Genomic DNA, 5,000 nt, shown 5'->3' on the forward strand with positions numbered 1-5,000 from the left:
AAGACCGGTAAATGTCTTCTTTCGATGGAGCGTTTTCACTTACGTGACCAGCAGCCATATTTGATTACTGAAACTTAAGAAAGTATTTGCATAAAAATAGAGTTCAATTTGGCCTGTTCGAAGATGGCGGCGGCACATGTGCTTACGAAGTCTGAGCTGAATTTTGTTATTTTCCTGGTCTATCTGTTGTGTTCATCCGACTTATACACGCTAAATGACATCTCAAATGTTGCAGAATCCGGTAGCGGGCTTTGCCTGGATTTTTCGACTGGCAATTACTGTCTGTGGACAAATTTGGTTCTTGGCAATGTTCGTTATACGATTAAGAAGCTGTTTGCAACTACATCATTTAACCGCAGCCGCATACTGTTTTATAACAACTCGTGCTGCTCCTTTAATTTGCCAAGGCTTAAATTAGTGGGCTTAATCCATCCAAATCCTGGTCCCACTAGAGAAACAGCGACCAATGTTAACTCACATCAACAAAATCGACGAACTACAAGTCCTCGCTACAAACATGGATGTGTTGGCTAACACCGGACATAAACAGCTGCGAGATCTTGCCTAATATGAACTTCGCTATTCATAGAAGAGACAGATTTGAGCATAACAACAAACGTGGAGGAGGCGTCCTGCTAGCAGTTCGTAATACAGTGCCATGTGTTAGAAGGCCTGATATCGAAACCTTAGCTGAAATAGCGAGCTTCGCCCGTCGTGCAAGAATTTATGGCAGTTTTCTATCGCCCTCCTTCTTCTGATTATCTCTATTTGAAAGAATTTACGAAATTTCTGGACCAAGCTTCCAAGGCCAAATTTGATCACCTTTTGATTGTCGGTGATTTCAACCTACCAAACGTCGACTGGGCTACCTCGACTGCCTCTATCGATTGTCAGATGTACACCCTCTTTACTAAGGCCATGAAGGATCATTTTCTTTGGCAAGTTATAGATTTCCCAACCAGGAACGATAATTTTTGGATTTAGTGCTCACAAATATTCCAGACAAGATTTGGCTTTACCTCTGTGTAAGAACCCACAACTGACGTCACTCCCACTATATAACTTATGGGGGTTAGAGGGAGTAACTGCAGAATACCCTGCCATTTTGAAGCTGCACCTCTGAAAAGGCTGGATACGCGGATACGCAGTCGAAAGTACCACCCCTCCCCAAGTAAACTTCTAAGTAGTATGTTGTGAAGTGGATACGCGGATACGCGGATACGCAGTCAAAAATACCACCCCTCCCCAAGTAAACTTCTAAGTATATTGTGAAGTGGATACGCGGATACGCAGTCGAAATTAAATACCACTCCTCCCCAAGTAAACTTCTAAACATATTGTGAGAACCGAACCGCAAAATTTCGCGAGAGTGCTTATGCCTAATCACTGAAGCGAGTGTTTACTAGGCTTAATCAGTAAACGAATGCTTTCTTCTTCACACGATCTCGTGAAAAAGTGTAGTTAACCGAAGCGTAAAATGAAAGCTAAAATTCTACGAGAGTGCTTAGGCCTTAGTCACTAAAACGAGCGCTTAGGCTTAATCAGTAAACGAGTGCTTTCTTCTTCACACGATCTCGTGAAAAAGTGTAGTTAACCGAAGCGTAAAGTGAAAGCTAAAATTCTACGAGTGCTTAGGCCTTAGTCACTAAAAGGAGCGCTTAGGCTTAATCAGTAAACGAGTGCTTTCTTCTTCACACGATCTCGTGAAAAAATGTAGTTAACCGAAGCGTAAAATGAAAGCTAAAATTCTACGAGAGTGCTTAGGCCTTAGTCACTAAAACGAGCGCTTAGGCTTAATCAGTAAACGAGTGCTTTTTTCTTCACACGATCTCGTGAAAAAGTGTAGTTAACCGAAGCGTAAAGTGAAAGCTAAAATTCTACGAGAGTGCTTAGGCCTAATCACTGAAACGAGCGCTTAGGCTTAATCAGTAAACGAGTGCTTTCTTCTTCACACGATCTCCATGCTTTAAAGAACGAAAAATATAATATTTGTAGCATGCTTTTCTCGGGAACTTTGAATTTTGCATATACGACAGAGCATTTTGAAGTATGTTACACGAAGTTGGTATCCAGTTCCCATGTGTGATGTCCGCGTATCCACGTATCCGGGTATCCATGTTTTCCACTGCGTATCCGCGTATCCACTTCACAATTTACTTAGAAGTTTACTTGGGGAGGGGTGGTACTTTCGACTGCGTATCCGCGTATCCAGCCTCTTCAGAGGTGCAGCTTCAAAATGGCAGGGTATTCTGCAGTTAAGCCAGTTAGAGTTGATTATTGGGTTACTAGTGATGTTCCTATCGATCGTTGGACCGACGGTCGATGGATCTTTGGCTCGATGGTTCGCTGGTTCGATGGATCGTTGGTTCGATGGATCGATGGTTCGATGGACTGGATGGATGCGTGGAAAGTTCGATAGATCGTTGGTTCGCTGGTTCGGTGGATATGTGTCTGTAGATCCTACGAACCATCGAACCAACGATCCATCAAACTTTCCAAGCATCCATCGAACCAACGATCTATCGAACTGGCCACGCATCCATCGAACCAACGAACCTTCGATCCATCGAACCAACGATCCATCGAACCATCGAGCCAAAGATCAATCGACCGTCGGTCCAACGATCGATAGGAACATCACTAGTAACCCAATAATCAACTCTAACCGAGTGGGAGTGACGTCAGTTGTGGGTTCTTACACCGAGGTAAAGCCCAAGATTTCTAACATTAAAGGACTTCAGGATATTTTGAACTCAGATCACCAACTCGTTGAATTTTCTATGGACCTTCGAATTAAACGCCAACCACATATTAAACGAGGATTATATAACTTTAAGAAAGCCGACTGGAACGGCCTCAAATATTCACTCAGTTTAATCAACTGGGACCTGTGTTTCGAGGAAAACGACATGAACGCTTCTCTTACTAATTGGTCTGATACATTCCTCACTGCTGTTGACCAGCACATTCCAACAAGCAAACCTCGAAATGTAAATGAGCACCCATGGATTGACCACGAACTTCTGAATCTAATTAAAGTAAAAAACAAATTGAGAATGTGTTTATCAAACGTGGAAGTACTTTAGACCACGATCGGTTTAGACAGGCAAGACGGGAGGTTAAAGCAATGATTAAGATGAAGAAAAAGCAATATGCAGCTAAACTGAAGGATTCGCTTCTCATCAATACCAGACGTTTCTGGTCTTTAGTTAAATCTACCACCAAGCAAAATCGGTCACCTGGCTTCTTGAGGGATGGTCAACGCTTTGTGACGAATAACAAAGAGAAAGCAGACTTACTTAACATTTTTTTTCCAATGAGTATTCAGTCCTAATGGTGGTACTTCTGAATCTTACCAAGGACCATCTGTTATACCTGCTCATCATTTAAGCGAAATCCGCCTTACGATACCAGAGGTAATTAAAGTACTGGAAGACATTGATGTAAACAAAGCGCATGGCCCCGATAACATTCCTGGTAGATTGCTGAAGGAAACTGCACCTGAAATTGGCTCTGCCGTTTGTTTAACCTATCGTTGTCTCTCGGCAAGTTTCCCGACCAGTGGAAATTGGCTAATGCATGTCGAATCTACAAATCTGATGATTCCACATTATCCAAGAACTACCGACCAATTTCATTACTGTGTGTTGTATCTAAATGCCTAGAAAGATGTGTCTTTAACCATTGCTATACCCTCATCTCACCACAACTCTACCATCTGCAGCATGGTTTTCTTAGAGGAAGGTCTACTGTTACTCAGCTTCTCCAGGTCTACCTCGAAGCAATCGATGTCCAAGCCAAAGGCAAGGAGATTGACAAAGCTTATTTGGACTTCGCTAAAACATTCGATAGTCCCTCACTGTGCCTTGCTGAATACGCTATCTTGATTCGGAATATCTGGGCAGCTAATAAACTGGTTTCAGAGCTATCTTTCTGATTGATATCAACGAGTAGCACTACAAGGTACTTATTCCGACTGTTTACAAGTCTTGTCCGGTGTTCCGCAAGGCTCTATATTGGGCCCTCTGCTCTTCCTTGTCTATATAGACGACATTCCTTAATGTATTAAGCATGACTCTAAAGTTGCTATATTTGCAAATGATTCTAAGTTGTTTAAGATAATTGAAAAACCATCGGACAAACTTTCACTTCAACAAGACCTAACGCAGCTCTCAATCTGGAGTGATACCTGGAAAATGTGTCTCAGTATACCCAAATGTAAGGCCTTGAATATCTCTAGGAAGAAAATTCCCACAAAACGAGAATACCACCTGAACGGGTCCCCACTAGCAACAGTTAGCGAAATTAAAGACTTGGGCATTACTGTCACCAATACTCTCCACTGGTCTCAACATATAAAACTGATCTCCTCTAAAGCAAATAGAACGCTTGGCTTTATTCTTAGGGTCTGTAGAGATATCAATGATCCTGACATCAAGAAACTTTTATACTGCTCAATTGTTCGACCACAACTAGAGTACGCGTGTGAATTATGGCCACCCTACACGTCAAAGGACAAACGTTTACTAGAAAATGTTCAGCGCAGGGCCACAAAGTTTATCTTGAATTATACAAGGCATATTTCCTACAGGGATCGGCTGTTAAAACTTTCTTTATTACCACTAGAATATAGAAGGGAAATGAAAGACATGGTACTTATCTATAACGCTAGAGCAGGCTATATTGATCTGGGTCACCAAGACTTTTTCTGTCAAACTGTAGTTCGGCAAAAAACGCGTAATTCGAGTGAATTAAATTACCAAATACCACACGCAAAACAAAATTACTTTAAACGTTCGTTTTATCACAGGTCTATCAATTTTTGGAACAAACTACCAAGGGATATTAAAAGCGTGGACTCATTTCATACTTTTAAAAGGAGGCTTTTAGATTTTTATGCTAATAAAACCCTTTCTTATAATCTTCCAAGTCGTCAGGGTGTAAGTTAATGAAGCTATTTTTAAATTAACTTGATTGTAAATAATATCATATGATAATTA

General features: G+C 41.3%; 1 protein-coding gene across 3 annotated transcripts in view; it reads left to right on the forward strand.

Annotated features, from left to right (window-relative positions):
• The window catches only part of LOC138012753 (uncharacterized), a 67,180-nt gene that overhangs the window by 6,144 nt on the left and 56,036 nt on the right, over positions 1–5,000 (forward strand). The window lies entirely within an intron of this gene.

Source organism: Montipora foliosa, chromosome 8 (assembly GCF_036669935.1).
Source record: "Montipora foliosa isolate CH-2021 chromosome 8, ASM3666993v2, whole genome shotgun sequence".
Taxonomy (NCBI): Eukaryota; Metazoa; Cnidaria; class Anthozoa; order Scleractinia; family Acroporidae; genus Montipora; species Montipora foliosa.